Source organism: Grampus griseus (assembly GCF_964374135.1).
Source record: "Grampus griseus genome assembly, chromosome: 5".
In the NCBI taxonomy this organism is placed as follows: domain Eukaryota; kingdom Metazoa; phylum Chordata; class Mammalia; order Artiodactyla; family Delphinidae; genus Grampus; species Grampus griseus.
The window spans coordinates 89,591,210-89,611,887 of record NC_138998.1 but is presented as its reverse complement, the minus strand read 5'-3'; the positions used below and the strand labels follow the sequence as shown (position 1 = coordinate 89,611,887).

Sequence of the window (20,678 nt, the reverse complement as noted above, 5' to 3'; positions counted from 1 at the left end):
CCACTCTGTATTCTCTTGGGATGATGGCAGTGGACATAGCATGATTATTCTGTTTTGAGAAGTGTGGGCCTCATCAAGATAACTCTGCAAAATGGCTAGGCATCTTAATGGATTTTCTTTAAAGTCTAGCTAGAGAAGTTGGTTGATGTCCATTGTTTACCTAAAAACCAAAAAATTCTGACTGCTCTAATTGCAAATGGTTTACCAAGTCAAGCAATAGATCTATGATCAGGAAATTAAAGATTTGTTCACTTTCATTGTTTTTTCTGGTAATCTATTTTATAACAGGGCCTTATTCACGTGTATATGTGATCTGCCATTTAGTTCCTTTAACATTCTTTCCAGATAACATTTGACACTCTTTCCTTTGCAGTAGTCACCTTGTAGGAATCCCACTGATGATCCACTCCCAGCTTTTTATTCTCATTTCTTGAATTCTTTCTTGAACATTGCCTGCAACTATAACTGAGTGCTTGTACTTTGTTTTCCTCCAGAATTCTTTCAGAGAGCAGATATTATATCTCTCTTTCAGTAGAGACCAAGGTGTAATTATTTTAGCTATTGCAATGAACATTAAGCCCACTAGATTGATTTCAATTGTAGGTATTGGTCGTAGGTAATATAAGAGATATAAAGTTGGATAAGGGATAGACCCTAATGTTTAGTAATATTAGGGGAGCTGATCATGGTAACTAATTCTTATTAAAAGTTTTTTATGTGCTATGTACTGTTCTGAGCATAGCACATATATTTCCTGATTTTATCTCCACAATTATCATTTAGTCTAATTAATAATGTACATGTTTTATACATTAAGTTGTGTGTCTTAGGTCAAGTTTCTTAGAAGCAGGGCCTGAGATGCAAAGTCTTGCGAAGGTGATTTATTGAGGGAGGGCTCAGCAGGAACCTGAGCAGGGGAGCGAAGCAGGATGGGGAGGGCAGTGGTCTCATTGATACCTGAAAATGCATATTCTCAGGTCTCACTCAGGAACCCTGACTCAGGAACTCAGGGGAGTCGGGCAGCATCCTGCGGTTCAACTAGTCTTTCAGGTGGTTCTGATTGACACTAAAATTTGAGAGCCACTTGGATAGAGGAAAAAAACAGGTAAAGATTTGGGTTTTGCTAAAAATGTAGCCTCAGTGGGATCCTTTGAGGAGTTTTGGAGCGGGAATGGCAACATAGAGGGCCAGTCAGACATTCGCTGTGGGGGACTGCCTTGGGGGACAGACAGTGAGGGGAGGGGTATAATCTCCCAGAATCTCTGGAAAAGGTAGGTCTTGTGCAGCTCTGAGCCCTTAGCATTCCACACTTCCAGCAGCTGGGCAGTGGGTTTGCTGGCCTGAAGGGGGGTCTAGGTGGGGCATCCCGGTGTCCATTACACTAAGGTACAGGGGAGTTAAGTAACTAGCTCAGAGTCCCACAGCTAGTAATGGGATTTGAACTCAGGCAGTCTGGATCTAGAGTCCATCTTCCTAACCATTAGCTGTAGTGTCTCGTGTGGTCAGAACAATATAGAAATAACAACATGGGGGCTTCTCTGGTGGCGCAGTGGTTGAGAGTACGCCTGCCGATGCAGGGGACACAGGTTCGTGCCCCGGTCTGGGAAGATCCCACATGCCACCGAGCGGCTGGGCCCGTGAGCCATGGCTGCTGAGCCTGTGAGTCCGCAGCCTGTGCTCCGCAACGGGAGAGGCCACAGCAGTGAGAGGCCCGTGTACCCCCCCAAAAAAAAAAAAACCAAAAAAAAAAAAAACCTTTCTCTGTAAAGGGCCAGATAGAACCAGATAGAAATAACAACATGGACATAAATGAACAAGAGACAGTTTAGAGGAGGGAGTTGCTTTTGACTGAGGAAAACAGAAGCCCTCATGAAAGGGGTGTTATTTGATTTTGCCTTGACATAGGAGAGATCTGGACATGTATGTACAAATTTCTGTGAGAGGCTTTCTAGGTAGAAGGAATAGCCTGAGAAAAGGCATAGTGGCATGCAAATGTGGGTTGGTGTCTAGAAACCAGTTATTCTGCTGGGCTGCAATTTGGCTTATTAAAGAGTTCTGGGAGAAAAGTCGTTTCATATTGGTTTGAGGCCAGGTCTTAGATATCCTTCGATGCCAGGCAATTGGCATCGAAGATTTTTAATCCGGGAAGAACATAGTCAGAACGATATTATAGAAAGATCAACAACCTAATAAAAATGGGTGAAAGATTGAATAGACATTTCATCAAAGAAGATAGGTGATGGCTACAAAGCACATGGAAAATATTCAACATTGTTAGTCATTAGGGAAATGCACATTAGAACCACAACGAGATACCATTATACACCTATTAAAGTGGCTAAAATTAAAAAGACTGATCATATCCAGTGTAGAGAAACTAGAACTCTCATAGACTACAGGTGAGAAAGTAAAATGGTAGAACCACTTTGAAGATAGTTTGGCAGTTTCTTAAAAAGTTAAACCTACACTTACCACTGATCTAGTCATTTTCCTCTTACAGTATTTATCCAAGTCAGAGAAAGCGTATGTCCATACAGAGATGCATACATGAATGTTCATTGTAGATTTATTTGTAATATCCAAAATATCCATCAGCAAATGAATGGATAAATGATGGTCTATGAATACAATGAACTATTATTCAGCAAGAAAAAGGAAAGAACTATTGATCTACCCATCAACATTGGTGAATCTCAAAATAATTATGCTGATTGAAAAGCCCAGACAAAAAAGAGTACATACTGTATGATTCCATTTACATGAAATTCTAAAAAATACAAACTAATCTGTAGTCATAAGAAGCAGATAAGTGGTTGCTTTACAGTGGAGAGAGGAGTAGAGGGAGGGATTTCAGAGGCACAAGAAAAAATTGGGGGGATGACGGATCTCTTCATTGTCTTGAATGTGACTGTTTCATAGGATTATCAAACTTATCAAATTGTACACTTCAAATATATTCAGTTGATTGTGTGTCAATCATGCCTCAATAAAAAAAGAACATACAAGGGACTTCCCGGGTGGTCTAGTGACTAAGGCTCCACACTCGCAATGCAGGGGGCCGGGGTTCGAGCCCTGGTCAGGGAATTAGATTCCACGTGCCGCAACTAAGTGTTTGCTCCAACTAAAAGATCCCACATGCCGCAACTAAAGATCCTGCATGCAGCAACGAAGACCTGGCGCAGCCAAATAAATAAATAAAAACTGCAAATATTTAAAATACTTTAAAAAAAGAACAAACAAAAAAAAGAAGAAGAAAGATTAATATGACCACATATGTGTAGGGTGAATTTCAGGAGGAGAAACTGGGAATAAGCAGAAGCGAGACAAGTCTGGAGGCGGTGAATGTACATGGTAAACCAGGACCTGCTCTTGGCTGTGGGTGTGGAAAAGAAGAAATGGATAGAAAAGTTGCTATAGAGGAAGCAGTACAGGAGTTAGGGGAATAAAGGAGAAGAAGCTGGCCAAAAGGATGCTGGGGTTTTTCAAAAATGGATGGAGCTTCTGTGATGGAGGGTGTTTGAGAGTGAGCAGAGAAATTGCAGTTCAGGTTCAGGAGCATGGAATGTGGTAAGGGGCAACGATTGTGGAGATGTCAAGCAAGTAGTTGGAAATGCTGAACTAAAACTCAGGGATGGTTGTGTAGATTGAGAAGACTTCATTGTAGAGGCCATTATTGAGAGCCACAAGGTCTGATAATAAAATTGCCAAGGATGACAATAATAAGAGAGGGTCAGTGTCAGTTAGGATTAAAATTCTTTGTCTCAAGTTCTTGTTCATTTTTTTTTAATCCATTGACTCACATGGCCTCCAAATGAATAATGAAGTTACATTTTGCATATTAAATTGAGAGAAAGTTAAACCCTTTATTACTTTCTAACTTAGGGTAGGGTAGGGAAAAAAGAGGAAAAAAAAAACCCCTCTCAGAGAGGCAAAAGCAAACATATGTCTTTTCAGCTCTTCCTAGGTAGTATTTTGACCTTTTATCACCTGTCTTCTTTTTTTCCAAAAGAGGTAATTAAATAGTTTAGCTTAAAAATCTTTCTTTCTTGCTCTTGCCATGGCATAGATATGTAAATAAAAGAAAAAGCAAGAATGTCAGCCAAGATACTAAGTAAAGTCGACTAGGAAGTGAGAGTAAGATTTCATTCTCATAAACCATGAGACTCAGATTTAGTTGTATTTCCAGTTGTTTCAGTTTAGATATGTGTAGTCAGTTACTTCAGAAAGAAGTGTTGTAAAAAGTCTGATTAATGGGGCTATAGAATGGCTTTATGTGCTGTAGCTTGTTCTCCTTATTCTGAGTTCAACTGTTTGTGATGTCAGAAAGCACTTCCACTTAAGGTCACTGCTTATTATTAACTAAAGAAAGATTTCGTAGGCCAAAAGTTTCTGGAATTTATACTTGGCCAAGGAGTGAATTTGAGTTTATATCAGAACAAGCCAGTTGGACATTGTATTTTTCAAAAGGTAAAGCTGGGGAGAGTGAGACATCCCTGATCTCCAGCCACTAGATGCTAGTAGTACCATTCCCCTAGTCAGGACCATCAAAATGTCTCCTAGGGGCACAGTCACCTCTGGTGGAGAACTACTGTGCTAACCTAAGCAGATCAAGCAAAAATGTGAAAGTCTGCACATTTGTATCTTAGGTGTTGTAAGGTATGGAATAAATGGAATTTTGCCATTTAAGAAACCAATTTCTTGAACACTATGCTTGGGAAAGATTGTCCTGATTATAGAATCCATTCCAAATCAGTGTACACTTTGATACAACCACTTAGGGGAACAGTTGGTCAGTATCTAGCAGAACTTGAGAAATATAGCAATTCTGCATCTAGTTATACCCTAGAGAAAGTCTCAAACATCTGCACAAGGATGTGTACAAGGATATTTATAGCAGAATTGTTTTGTAATAGAGAAAACTGGAAATAGCATTGTTGGATCAATCTCAAAAACAAAGTTGATAGAAAACAAAACATAGGAGAATTTTTACTTTATATCTTCTGTATATGTTTTAGAAAAAAGCAAAACAATGATATATACATTGTTTAGCTCAAATTCATGACAGTATTCACTTCTGAGGAGGAAGGGATGAAGCTGAATGGGACCAGGAAGAGAAAAATGGAGGATGTCAATTTTATTTACATCTTTTTGTTTATTTTTTTAAAAAGGGCTGAAGTTATACTACAGAATGGTAAATTTCAGTGGGTAGGTTCTTGCGTATTTATTATTTATCATCTTTGCATTTTTCTTTATTTTTTTCAAATGAAACATAAAAGAGACACTTTAATACTTCACAGTGTAAATTGATATCTTGAGTTCATTATGGGATGCATTGAATTGTAGCTTTTCTGAAATATCTTTTTGCTGTAGCTTTAGTTTTCAGTGACATGTTTGAAGAAAGTGATTGTGCTGTGTGCTATTTCCTAGTCACATTTCTATGCACTAAGCCACGGTTTCTTGATTCGTCCTTGCACAAACATGTGTAGATCTCGATTCTCACACGTTGAAATAAACGCAGCTGTGTTTATTTCAATGAGATTACATTCAAATAAACACACATGTGATCCCTTATGAGTGTGAACCCGTAAAACACTTGTTGATTTGGTTCTGAAATTGTGTGTTCAAATAAACACACTTGTTCTAAGGAAAGTTTCGCTTTACTCAAACGTTCATGCTTTGAACATGTGTTTTATAGAAGGCAGATGTGGACCTGAGTGTCTAAAAAGAATAATAGTTCTTTAGAGTCTGTCATTGCTTTAGACAAACGCAGGGTTTATTTAATGGGCAATTTTTTAGTATGTTGGTAGTTGTCTTGGGTAAGTAATTGATTAAAAATAATGTTTGAATATCACATTTTATGTAATTCATTTATTTTAATTAATTTATTTATTTGGATGCACCACTCAGCTTGTGGAATCTTAGTTCCCTGACCAGGGATTGAACCTGGGAAATTTAATATCCTCGGCAGTGAAAAGTGCCGAGTCCTAACCACTGGACCACCAGGGAACTCCCGGAATTCATTTACTATTGACAGATTGACTGAATGTAATAGAATTTTAAATAAATTATATAATATGTTAAATATATTTGTGAGTATATTTTTAAGAAATATTAATGATAAATTAAAAAGTGAAGGAGCTTTTTATATTTTGGAAACTGCTTCTTGTTTAATTAGACTTGTAAATCTGTGTTTTTACATTTTAAATTTTAGAATGAAAATAGAGAAAAGCTTCAGAGCGAGAAGAGTACTATGCACATTTCTATTTCTGCTGAAATGACTATAGGTAACCTGCAAAGAAATGAGTTAACATGCTTCAGCCTTCTATAAAATATTTTAATGAAATGGAATGTAACTTATAAAGTACCAGTATTTGAGCTTTTTTCCTTAACAAATGAACCATAAGATTATAGCAGCCTGAGGTCTTTTTTTTCCCTCCAAAATGGGGGGGGGGCATGGTGGATTTTTATATGTGCTATTGTGCAGATATTTAGGAAGTAGACAGACATCTGTTTTTGACCTGAAAGCCTGTTATTTTACTGTCCATGTAAGGTTTTTGGTTTAGAAGTTTTGTCAGCCCCACAGCTTTGGGCTCTACAGCTTCTCCTCCTTGGTGTATAGCAAGAGAGTGTGTGTGTGTGTGTGTGTGTGTGTGTGTGTGTGTGTGTGTGAGAGAGAGAGAGAGAGAGAGAGAGAGAGAGAGAGAGAGAGAAAGTGGCAGGTTGTTGATGGCGTGATGGAGTGTCTGGACATCTTTGGTCCGTCTCCTTTGCCCAGTTAGAGCCTTAGTGTTTGTGACCTAAAGGGCCCTTCCCTGCGTCCTTCTCAAGACGCATGGAACTTGCTCACCACATCTGTGAAGCTCAGTGTGGCTTTCAGCTCCATCTCTCAGGACCAGACACAAGGTGCTATCCTCTACTTGGTGCCACAATGGATATATAAGTATCTCTCCACAAAGCCTGTAATTCTTTCATTAAACCCCCATTTTCTGGTCAGTCATTGCTGGATTTGGCCTTTTAAGAATTTCTATCCAGGTATTTCAGAAGGTTAAATATCTTTATGTGCATAAATTCCTTAAGTATAAACTATTATAGAGAAAATTAAATTTTATAAAGTTTCAAAGGTTAATGTTTCCATTTCAGAGGTAATGCATGAATACATTTTTTTCTTTGCCAAAACATTTGAGAATAACTATAATCCTGTTTTATTTTTCCTACTATTTACTAATTTCTGAAGTTATTTTAATTTAAAATAAAAATGTTTTAGTTGCTTGCTGGCTTACATGTTTAGAGCCTTGCTTCTCTCTCTCGAAAGGAAGCTTCATGAGAACAGGGCCCTTTGTTTTGCTTGCTCCATATACCTAGTGCTTATAACAGGGTCTGGCACATATTAAACACTCAATAAATGTTTGTGAATGAATGCTGAATGAATAAAAGATAAGAAGAAATTTCCTTTTGACTTTCATTCCTAGTCTTAATGTTTGCTGTCAGCCCCACCAATTCCCCAAGCTAGTTAGGTGTGTTTTCTTTTAACTTTATTTATAATGCCATTTCCCAGGGGACACTGACAGTTTTTATGTAGTCAACTTTGTCAATCTTTTCCTTCTTGCTTTTCTTTTTGTACTTTAAGAAGGTCTTTCCTACCCCAGTGTCATTGATATACTCCCTTATATATTCTTTTATACATGTATGTGTTTGATTCTCATGTTTAAGCCTTTTAAAAAGTCTGTCTGAAATTTATTGTTAATATTGTGAGGTGGAGATCAATCTTTTTACCCCTCTTCTCCTGTCACCCCCCACCCCCAAACACACACACACACACACACACAACTGGTTGTCCTAGCTCCATCTGTAGAATAGTGTGTGCTTTTTCTAACTAATTTGAAATGCTTTAATCATGTACAAATATTTTGGAACTTAAATACTGTGTTCTATTGATGTATTTTTCTGTTTCTGTGGAAATGATAGATTGAATTATATAGTTTTAAAATACCTCTCTTACTGGTTTTATTAGTTTGTCAGTTTATTCTCTTGGAGATTTTCTTACATAAAGTCAAATCATTAAGTCACTAATGAATGATAGTTGTGTTGCCTTGTCCGGTGTTTTCCTTTTTCCGTTTTTCTTTCTTTTTATTTTTGCTTTTGGTTAATGCATTGACTAGTACCTCTGGTACAATGCTGATTACTCCTGGTGAATAGTGTACATCCTTTCTTGTATATATATTTAGATATATTATTTATTTATTTATTTATTGGCCACGCCACATGGCATGTGGAATCTTAGTTCCCAGACCAGAGCTCAAACTCGTGCCCCCTACTCTATTAGAAGTGTGAAATCTTAACCACTGGACCACCAGGGAAGTCTCTATATTTACATATTTTAATGCATCTAATATTTGACTACTATGAATAGTGTCTTTATGTCCTTCTCTTAGATCTTTTTTTATCAGATTAAGGAAATTCTCTCCTATTCTTAGCTAAGACATTTTATCATGAATGTGTAGTAAAATAGTTTGTTGACCTGATCATGTCATTTTTTTCTTTTACCTCTTAATATAGTGAATTGCATTGATACATTTTCTGATGGCAATCATCCTTACATTTCTGGGCTAAACTCTATTTGATGTTATTCTTCGCATACCCTGTTTTATTCCATTTTTAAATTTTACTTAAGAATTTTACATCTACTTTGAAGTGTGACGGAACAATAATTTTTCTTTTCTTTGCTATTCTTACCTGGTTCTTGAATGGGGTTAAGTGAGCCTCACTTATGGAAGGGTTTGTTTCAGGTGAAAGTTGTTTATTTTGAATGCTTGTGTATTAGAGCTCCTATAAAACTCCCTCAGGCTAGTGCCTTTTTTGAGGATGTAGACCTTTGGCCAGTTGCTTTAATTTTTTTACCTCGGTTAGTGTGGTGTTGGTTTTTCTGCTTGTTCTTTGGTAAGTTTTGATAAGTTATAGTTTGTTAGGAAGCCATCCATTTCATATAGACTTTAAAGTTTTTGGTATGAAGTTGTTCTTAGTGTTTTCTTATAATGCTTAATTTTTCTCTGTCTCTAGTATTTCTCATTTATTAACTTTTATTATTAATTCTGTCTTTTTTGTTCTTGTTTTCTAGTGCTTGTTTTGAAATAATTCATTTATTTTCAAACTTTAATTGTTCTCTAAAATGTCATTTGTCTCACTATTTTCAATGAGTACCATGTTGGTGACATCTCACAGTTTTTCTTACGTAGTGTGGTCATTGTCAGTTTGAAATACAAAAAAATTGCACTTTGATTTGCTCTTTAACCAATACACTACTTTTTTTTTTTTTTTTTTTTGCGGTACGCGGGCCTCTCACTGTTGTGGCCTCTCCCGTTGCGGAGCACAGGCTCCGGACCCGCAGGCTCAGCGGCCATGGCTCACGGGCCCAGCCGCTCCGCGGCATGTGGGATCTTCCCGGACCGAGGCACGAACCCATGTCCCCTGCATCGCCAGGCGGACTCTCAACCACTGCACCACCAGGGAAGCCCCAATACGCTACTTTTAGAAATAAAGTTCCCAGTTAAATTTTTTTGGCTGTCATTTTATTATTGATTTCTTTTCTTTTGCGTATTCTTTTTTTTAACCTTTTTTAAATTGAACTATAGTTAATTTACAGTGTATTAGTTTCAGGTGTGTAGCAAAGTGATTCAGTTATACACGCACGCATATACACACGTATTGTTTTTCTGATTCTTTTCCATTATAGGTTATTACAAGATATTGAATATAGTTCCCTGTGGTATACATTAGGTCCTTGTTGTTTATTTTATATATAGTAGTGTGATATGTTAATCTCAAACTCCTAATTTATCTATTTTGTTTGTTAATTGATTTCGTACCTTATTATATTTAGGTTAATGAATGTGGCCTGCAGGATAACAATATTTAGGAATTTTTTTTTAAGTGAATGTTTTTTTTTAAAAAAATTATTTATTTATTTTAGTTTTGGCTGCATTGGGTCTTTGTTGCTGCACATGGGCTTTTCTCTAGTTGCGGTGAGCAGGGGCTACTCTTCATCGCGGTGCACAGGTGCCTCTTGTTGCAGGGCACGGCCTCTAGGCGCACGGGCTCAGTAGATGTGGCTCCCGGGCTCTGGAGTGCAGGCTCAGTAGTTGTGGCACATGGGCTTAGTTACATTGCGGCATGTGGGATCTTCCCAGACCAGGGCTTGAACCTGTGTCCCCTGCATTGGCAGGTAGATTCTTAACCACTGCACCACCAGGAAAGCCCCAGGAATTGTTAATTTAGCCTTTGCTGTCCACTATATGATCAGTCTCTGAGTGTTTCATGTCTTCAAAAAGAATGTGATTTCTTTTCATGTGGAGTCTAGAGTGTTACATATGAAATGTCTTTTAGGTTAATATTATATCCATTAGGATAATTTGAATATGTTATTCCTATCCTTCATAACATTATTTTTCTTTTACTTTATCTGTTATTTTCTGAGAGGGGTATTTTAAAGTCTGTCAGTGTGATTTGATTGTGATTTGTTAATTTCTGCTATTTGAAATGTTTTCTTTTTGTATTTCAAAAACTGTGTTGTTAAATGTATAAGAATCAGTGACTCTTATTCACTCTTGGAAGATTATTCTTTTTGGCAATGTAAATATTTCTTTTTCCCTTTTAATGATTTTTCTCCTTGATTTCTTTTTTGTCTGGTGTCACTGTTGCTATATGTACTTTCTCTTTCCATTTGCCTGCTGTATAGTTTCATATACCTGAATTTTAAAACTTTATGTGTCATTTTGTTTTAAGATGTCTTTTATGGACGTGGACATAGATTTTTATTTTTTAATTTAGTCTGAGCATGTCTCTGACAGTGTGTTAATATTTACTGTGACTTACACCTGCTAATTTTTTTATATTACCCTCTCTTTGTTTCCATTTTCCATACTATCATTGGAATGATCACATTTCTTTGTTTTATTCTTTATTTGCTCTACTGGTTTGAATAGCATACCTTTCTTTCCTACTTCGTTATCACTTTTGTTTGCTTGTTTGTTTATTTGTTTTCTTTCAGTTTTATTTAGATGTAGTTGACATACATCTCTGTGCAAATTTAAGGTATAGAGAATTAATGATTTGACTTACATATATTATGAAATGTTTACTACAGTAAGTTTAGTTGACTTAATATCCATCATCTCATATAGATCCCCCCCCACAAAAAAGAAAAAAAACGTTCTTTAACTTTTAGGATTTACTGTCTTAGCATCTTTCAAATATACCATACAACAGTGTTAACTAGTTATCATGCTGTACATTACATCCCCAGTACTTATTTATATTATAACTGGAAGTTTGTATCTTTTGACCCCCTTCCTCCAATTCCCCCACCTTCACTATATATATATATATATATTTTTTTTTTTTAAATAAATTTATTTATTTATTTTTGGCTGCGTTGGGTCTTCGTTGCTGCACACGGGCTTTCTCTAGTTGTGGCGAGATGGGGGTACTCTTTGTTGCGGTGCGTGGGCTTCTCATTGCTTTGGCTTTTCTTGTTGTGGAGCACAGGCTCTAGGCGCATGCAGCCTCAGTAGTTGTGGCTCGCAGGCTCAGTAGTTGTGGCTCGCGGGCTGTAGAGCACAGGCTCAGCAGTTGTGGCTTGGGGGCTGTAGAGTGCAGGCTCAGTAGTTGTGGTGCATGGGCTTAGTTGCTCTGCAGCATGTGGGATCTTCCCGGACCAGGGCTCGAACCCGTGTCCCTTGCATTCTTAACCACTGAGCAACCAGGGAAGCCCCACAATATATTTTTAACATGTGTATTTAAACATGTTTTTCTTATAATGTCTGGAATTGTAGGTATCTAGCTTTTCTCTGAATAAGAGAAGAACTTCAGCATGCTCTTATTTTCCCCCGTTCTCTGTTTTCAGCCTTTTAGGTTGATAAAGACAAGTTTCCCCCTGAATTATTATTAAAAGTGGAAGTTTGGTATCTCTTTTGTGGATAAGTCTTTTTTCTTTTTTATGATAATTTAAAAGATTTTTGCTTTATCCTTGTTACTCAGAATTTCTCTTTGTTGTGTGTGTTTTTGTTTTTAATTTATCCCAGTTGGTACTCAGTGGGTGACTTCTTTCAATGTGAAGCTTTATTCCTTTGGAATTATGTTCTTCAATTATGTCAAATTCTCAAATACTCTATTTTCAGATATTGCCTCTCCCTCACTGTCTATTCTCACCTCTTGGAATTGCTAATAGATAATGAAAAATAGATCTGTCCTCTGGGTCTCTGTGTCTGAAAACTTTTCTTTTTTTTACCTTTTATTTCTTTATCCTTTTCTTTTGCATTCTGAAGAAATCTTTGGCCCACTAACTCCTTCTTCAGTGGTATTCTTTTAGTGGTATCCTACTATTCATATTCAGTCTTTTCCAAGAGGTCCAGATTTTCATTTCCAGGATTCAAGTTTCTTTTTATATATATACAGATGATTTTGAAACACCTGTGAAGTATATGTCTGATACAACCATATAGCTTTCAACAATCATACACACCTGTGTTCACATCTTGTTTGACCACCAGTTAACTGTGTTATGGCTGGTTACTTGATGCCTCTATTTAAGCTTCAATTTTCTGGCAAAATTGTGATAAAATATCACTGTGCTATCTTGGTGTGGGGATGAAATTCTGTAATTGTAATACTACTATTAGCTAACTTACTAGATACTACATGTCAGAAACTGTACTAGGTTATTTTACTCACAACTGTTACCTCATTTAAGTTAGCAATTCCTTTTCAACAACCTAAGAAAATATTCTAAATATGATAGTTTCTTGTATCTTATTCCCCTGAAAGCAGCTGATGATGTTGTTCTAGTTGTTGAAATTCATTGCCTTAAGCAAATCTTTGATCACTGGTTCTACTGGCTTCTCAAACTTACTAAGTAAACAGTATTTTTAAGAGAGGTATGTTTGGCCTACCTTTGACTGTGTTTCTTATTTAGAGTAATTTCTTTGTTCTTCTTTTCCCCCCTGCTCAGTGTTTGGTCCCTGTGTGTGTGCGTGCATCATTTAATCCACTTCTTGGGATATGTTAGTTGAGCTACACACCACTGGTGCAGTTTCTCTCCTGTTTGCCATTTATTGTGCAGGGCATTTGCTCTTTCTGAAAGGATAATGTACTTATTTTGTGAAGAAGTCATTTAGCAACATAATGTGAAAGGGTAAATAAAGGTTACGGGACATTATATCATGCTAGACTAAGAGACTGAAAATATTACCCAGAAAGTACACTTGGATGGTACAGTTATTTCTGAACAGAACCACTGTGTGCTGGTGACTACTTCTGAAATTCTGTGTTGCCTGAACCTTCTGGAATTGCAGTATTCAGCTGGTCCTTTTGTTACTTCTCAGCAATTCCTAGTGAACGGATTTGTGACAGTCATTTATTTTTTTTTAAATAAGAGCAAATAATTAAAAACTCATTTTATACATTATCTTGAGGCAGTTGGTACCCATCAAAGGGCTAGTTTACTGAGATGGTTACTCTTCAGAGAAGCCAAAAATGCTTGAAGTGGACTGGAGATCTTCATGTGTTAAAAGTAATTGTATGTTAGTCTTTAAATGCTTTATAATTACAGTAAACTCTCAACGTGTTACCTCCTTTCTTTGTAGTCTTCTGATTGTTAGTATGTTTACAAATTCTTCTTAAAAAAAGGTTAAAATTACTATCAATATGGAATAATCATTTCAGTGTTTATTATACAAATATGTGAACAGGCCGATTTTTTTAAAGTAACATTCAAATTATCAACCATTGAAATAACGATTATATTTATTGAAGTATAACTGAAAGCTAGTCTTTTTTGGGAAATACTATATTGATTTACTTCTGTTATAGTAAGAGGCCCATTTTACAGAATATAAAACAACAAAAATTCATTAATTGATGTTATTAAATGTCACACTATTTGTTAATTGTGAATTCAAAAGAAGTCAGTGCCTTTAATTTACTACCAGTATACCAATTCATGTATTTTTGGCTTATTTAAAAATTTTGAGCAAATATGCAACTCATATACTAATTTTTAATGTTATCCCAATTTAGTTATTAAAAGATTAACCAAGTAGAAACAATGAAATGATTCTGTTCAGTCTTACACCCTTATTATAGGAATAAGATCATATTTACAATAATCAACCTACATTATTGCAACTGTTTTTCAATGTTTCACAATTTTGTTCCTTTAATAATATATGTAGATTAAATCTAAATAACAGCAAAAAGAATCAAATATGTCTTATGGAGATTAAGAAGTATTCTCCTTGAAGATTTCTTAGTCAGATCATCTGGTATCCTTGTATAAGCTGAGAATTTCTTGAGATACAAATAATAAATATATTTGTGAAAATGTTATGTAGGCTTTCAAAATGAAACTATAGATTAAACATAGGTACAGTTTTGGGTTTTTTTTTTGCGGTACGCGGGCCTCTCACTATTGTGGCCTCTCCTGTTGCGGAGCACAGGCTCCGGACCTGCAGGCTGAGCGGCCATGGCTCACGGGCCCAGCCGCTCCGCAGCATGTGGGATCTTCCTGGACCAGGACACGAACCCGTGTCCCCTGCATCGGCAGGCGGACTCTCAACCACTGCGCCACCAGGGAAGCCCATAGGTACAGTTTTATTGACTATTTTCAGTAGATTTAAGAGGAAATGCACAGTTTTGGTTTTTTGGGACAGTACTAATTTAAAATCTCCTCTCTCATTGTCTTCATAAATACACTAACATTTTTTCATCTTATGTGTCTCCATTTTTGGTTTGGAAAATACATGTGGGTAATAAAAATAATTTAGGAGCTATCATTTATTGAACAGTCATTATGATAAGGCAATATGGGTTCAAGGATATATCACTTATTCTTTCCAAAAACTGGAGGTAAGAATTACAAACATCCCCATTTTGTAAATGAGAAAATTGAGATCCAGAAAGTGAAGTAACTATCCATGATCACACAGCTAATAGAGGACTCTAGATTCAAACCCACCATTCTTTTACTCCAAGATAACATTATAGTAAGTTATAATTGGGTATAGGTTGTTTTACTCTTCTTTGCAATATAGCAGCTTTAGATTGATCTTTCAAGAAATGTCATTTCAAATACATACATATCTTTAATTATTATCTATTAAATCTTAGGCTGCTCTTTGGAAATTATGAAGAATAAAGGATCACATCACAGATATTTTGGTACTTCTAACACTTAGCACAGTGTCATGCATAATAATAAGCCCTCAGTAATTGTTTGTTGAAATGAAATAAGGAAAATTCCTCATTGGGAGCGTGATGAATAAAAATGGGTAAAAACATATGTGACAAGTATTTTAAAATTCAGCTTTCAAGTCACCGTTATTAATGTGATTTAGAGATGAAAACTGAATGCTTAAGAATATCTCTTGACCCCTTGTTCTGTGTTGTCCTTCCACATTACAAAAAGACAGATTTATTTTTCAGAAGGAATGACTCAAGGCTGTAGAGGGCAGTGTAAACCAGCTCGAGTGGACTTCGTGGGTTAGAGAGGTGCTATAATAGTCGCTGCGGTCCAGATATCCACATAGGGTTAACACCCCAGGTATCTGACCACTGGTTATTAGAATGGTCTCACACTTAAAAACAGAGAAGGATAAATGAAAGGTGTATTGGAACCAAAGAATTACATAAAGCCATGAAAAGGCTGGCAGTTAGACATTCACCATTGTATCCTTATAAACTCTAGTGGAAGAACCAGGATCATTACCTGGATAATCTAGGCCTAAAAACATTTTTGTCTCAGTGAACTTGATAAAGTTTCTTGTAAAGAATTTTCTTTCCTCGTTAGTTGTGTAAGTAAACAACTTGAATTAAAAATAGTAACACCCTCAGTTGTATTCCCCTTTTCCTTTCCCCACCTCACCACTTGATGAACACATACACTATTTAGTTGTGTATCAAATTATGCACCATAGTAAATTTTAAAAACATTTAATGATAACAGTTCAGGTTTATTTGGTATTGTCTCATTTTGTTGCCAGTATTCAGGGACAGTTTGATTATCCAAGGCTTGCTTGATTTTATCACTGTCCTGGTGAATAAGATGTTTTTGGACTATATTTTGCAGTGAGTGGCCTAGGTTTTCATTTAGGAAAAGAAAAACCCCAAACCTATCGGCTCACAAATATTTCAGTTTTTGGCAGAATTGCTACCAGTGTTGCCTATACTGACCACCTGATGGGGATAGATATCTGTAGTCTGAACAAATACCATATGGGATTATGTTAGTTATAATACTAATTTTTATTGAAATGCTGTATCATCTGTCCATTTCTCTTAGCTTTTCGGTTTTGGCTCTAGATGAATACAATTTCCATAGCTGAAAATTTCATAAGTAACAAGCATATCTTGAATAACTGCAGACGCAGTACTGGTCATTGTACTAATTTCCCTGGGTAATTATGTGTAATTTAAATAATTTTAATAGGCATGTAGTTCTTGAATAGCGTACTATCTCGAAAGTTAATAAAAATGGTAAAGCAGGTTTTCTAAATGTAGATAAATGAAGCATGTGTGTCAGAAACTAGAGAAGTGCTGACTTCAAATCTTTCTGTTGTATGTTTGACAATTTAAAATGTGATGAGAACCAAGGAATATATAGTTCAGAAAAACTAACTTTATATTTTTAGATCCCATCCATATTCTCATTTGATTTTCAGAACGACCTAGAGTGAAGTCAGGGTTGCCATTGTTATCTTTGTAGATGTGGGGAAACTGAGGTTCAGGCCATCTGAGGGATGTGCTGAAGTTGAGGTGGCTTGTAAGTCATAATGCTACAACTGGAACCCAATCCTGCCTATGGTGTTTGCTTAGAATTAAATGGCTGTTTTATGATTTTGTTGGCATATGCATAAGTGATTTCTTCAATACAATTTTTTTAATAAATTAATTTTATTTATTTATTTATTTTTGGCTGAATTGGATCTTCGTTGCTGTATGTTGGCTTTCTCTAGTTGCCGTGAGCGGGGGCCACTCTTCGTTGCGGTGCACGGGCTTCTCACTGCAGTGGCTTCTCTTGTTGCGGAGCACGGGCTCTAGGCGTGTGGGCTTCAGTAGTTGTGGCGCGTGGGCTCTAGAGTGCAGGCTGAGTAGTTGTGGTACACGGGCTTAATTGCTCTGCAGCATGTGGGATCTTCCCGGAACAGGGATCGAACCTGTGTTCCCTGCATTGGCAGGCGGATTCTTAACCACGGCGCCACCAGGGAAGCCCTTCAATACATTTAAGAATCAAAACGCTGCCTACATTTTGCTGAATAAATAACTGACTTTTTTAAAGCCCAACAATATGTTAACTAGAAATTCTCAATAACTTGTTTACAATTTCAACTTAATGGCCTCACCAATTCACTAACTTTGGGGTGGTTTCTAGTTTTCAGTTTTGCTTTAGGTACAAGTCAACATAATGAGGCTTGATCCATCGATCGATCTGTCTGTCTGTCTATCTATCTGGTTAGTTATTTTTACCCTGTGAATTTTGTTTTATTATTAGGGTCTTGGGTCTTTGGCTACAAGGGACTGAGCAAAACTTTTCTTATGACTTTTTATTCTCCCACCGCTGTTTATAAACATTAAATCACAAGCACAAATTTATTTTTTTTTACTGCATCTCTGAAAGGCACATAAAATTTGTTGCCATAAATCCCATTAATTAAAACACTAAAAAAGATCTCTAATACACCTGTTCCTCTCTAAAGGGAGGGGGTGGACCATTGTGTGGTACTGTTGCTGTGTGAAGCACAATGTGATTCACCTAGCAAGGCAGTGAATGAACATTTAAAATTTTAAAAATTTATCAAAACAATTTTTCCCAACAAAAATTAGTAGGAACAGAAGGCAGCGTTGGAAGATAAAGATGTTCTACTTCTGTCTTCCCAGGAGAGGACTTTGAGGCTTACTTTAAGTGTGTATGACTTTGGGCAAGTTACTTAAACTCTGTAAATCTCAGTTTCCTCATCTTTAAAGTGGGATAATAATAGTACCTGCCTCACTGACTTTTGAGAGAAATAGTGAGATTAAAACATGTAAATGGCTTCTTGGCATATGGTAGTCTCTAAGTAATTGATGATAATAGCAGTAGCTCTTGTTGCTGCAATAATCTTCAATGAAAATCCATTCAGAGCTAACGTTCAGTGATAGCAAAAGGAGTGGAAAGGAAAGACCAAATGAGTGAAGAATAGGTAACTAGACTCCATGAGGGCTTAGCAACTGGTGTGATCTGGGTGTTGAAGTTTAGGGAGCGCCAAGGTGACTGTGATCATTTCAGCATAGGGGGCTGTTTAAGAGATGGTGTCCTCCCTTACCCCAAGAACACAGGATTTCAAAGAAATATTGAGGCAAAATAGTAGGTTAAAAAACTCAGGATAACTTCTGTTTTTATTTGACACACCTGTTTTAACATTTATATTTAACATTCACCATTTTTAAATGCTTCTAAGTAAAGTGCCTTTTGTTGTTGTTCTAAGTAATTCAAGTGTTCGGTACTAATTTGTTTGGCTAGTGAATGGCAAAATTTCTGCCATTGCTCTATTTAAAAGCTCAGCTCTTCTTTAAGACAAACAGTATCTGGAAGCATGGCCAGGTACATTTACTGCACTGTTAAGAGGAGCGGGGGGAGTAGTCAGGAAGCATGTAGGTGGGAAGGGTTTCCTGTTTCCAGGCAACAGCGAGGAGCTACCGAGGGAAAGCAACTTGAATATAAATTCATTCAGGGTAGGACATTTTACCACACTGCCTTCTAGCCGGTGGGGACACAGACTCGATTCTGGAAGAGAGGGTGGAGTTTAAACTTCATTTGTCAATGGGTAAAGTTTCTGGAAACCCATTTCTCTTCAGGTTTTGTGTGTACAAAAAATATCACGTACTAGCGGCCGGGTTAGAATTTTACAGTGTTTTGAAAACAGTAGCACCTGCGTGTTCGCCTCCTTTCCCCTTTTCCAGAAGCACGGGGCGTTCTGTGGCTTCACTGCCCTGCCTGTCTGCTGTGAGAGCAGAGGGGCTCTTGGCCTTGGAACAGGCGCCTTCCTCGCCCGCCTCCATCTGCAGGAAGGAGGGAGAAGCACAGCGCCCTCGCCCACCGGGAGGTGCTTCCTCCTCCGGTGAAGCCAGCGCCAGGTTCACCGAGGGCAGAGGGGGAAGAGTCCCTCCCGCGCCCCGGGCCATGCGGAGTGCGGGCCGGTCACCTGCCTGTGGCTTTTTCCCCGTGCTGTCCAATGCAGGGAGAGTGGTGGATTTGCAAGAGAGGAAGACGCCGTCTGCAGAAGGCAGCTACCTGATTGGGGTGGGGGGAGTTGATTTTGAGCCTTTCGAGGTATTAAAAAGGGTGGATGTGTACATACTGGTCCCCCGCAGCTCTTGTAACTGATAACAGTAACTGTCTGGGCCCCGAATGACCCTCCGGTTTTATACTTCCGCCCTGAAGTGCGTGGGTGGGCGTCGAGTTTAGAACCGGTGAGAAAAACCCCAGGAGGGTCGCACACCTGGAAAAGAGTCGCCAGTGTAGAATGCCATCTTTCGTCACTTTCACGTTGGGTCCCCTCTAGAGTGTCGAGGCGAGCTACTTTTCTTTTAATATCTGCTTTTCATTGTTTCATTAGACTACTCAGGTTTAAGAGTTTTCTTCAAAATCTCAGGCAGACAGCAGGTCTTGTGAAAGGGTGAGTGCGTAAGCACCCTGCAGATCTTGCTCTGGGAACTGCCCTCCGCTCAGGCGCTGTTGGTTGGGGGTCGGCCTGGAAGAGCCCTGCGTTTTACCGCTCGGTCTGGAGCCTCCCCGAGTGCTTCCAGGGACTGTAGGTGCTTTACACCCACTAGTTAGTTTCGGGGCTACAGAAAGAGCTGCCCAGACGCTTAAGCAAACTTGCAGGATCCAAGCTGTATATTGGATCCCGTCTCACCATGTGTCCGAGGATGAATCACCCCTTGAAAGGTCTAATCTGTCTCCTTATTGTCCTGTCTAGAAGGGTCACATTATTCAAGTGTAACTCCTGAGAGCCTGGCAGGTCTTTTCAAACAAATGTTGATGGATGCCTTGCAGTCCCTCCCATCCCAACAGACTTCTTTATGCTTCTTTTTACATAGACACTTAACCTATGTTGAGGGTGCCTCTTTTACGACCAGAGAGAAGAAATTAAAGGAGTTTAATCCTCACGGTGTATAGTTTCTTCTTCCCCAGTTTGCACAGCGGCTTTTAGTCAGATGTCAAGCTGTATCCCTCTTTTCTGTACTTGTGTTCTCAGTATCCTGTGGGGACATTCAAAAAGGACCTATAGTAGAGTATCTTTTAGTTTTACTATCATTTTCTGTAGAATTAATTTTTAAATCTCGTTTTAAGAACATGATTTGGCAAGTTCTGGGGTATTTTTGTTATTTATGTAATATAATTGTATATATCTAGCAGTGGATTTTGTAACCCCAAGTAACTGGGTTGTACTCATTTTAAATCAGTGCTGCAGATTTTAAAAAGCCAATAATCTTTTATGTAAAATTTGAGTTACTTATGGCATTATATAGGCAGTTAATCGGGTCTAGTTCATTTTAACCACTTGACATTAGTTATAGAGTTTAATTTCAGTTAGAGGAAATTATAAACGATTAGTGTTAAAAAAATAGATTCTAGGGCTTCCCTGGTG

General features: G+C 37.6%; 1 protein-coding gene across 4 annotated transcripts in view; it reads left to right on the top strand.

Moving 5' to 3' along the window:
• The window catches only part of BBX (BBX high mobility group box domain containing), a 280,826-nt gene that overhangs the window by 33,678 nt on the left and 226,470 nt on the right, over positions 1–20,678 (top strand). The gene's annotated exons all lie outside the window — the stretch shown is intronic.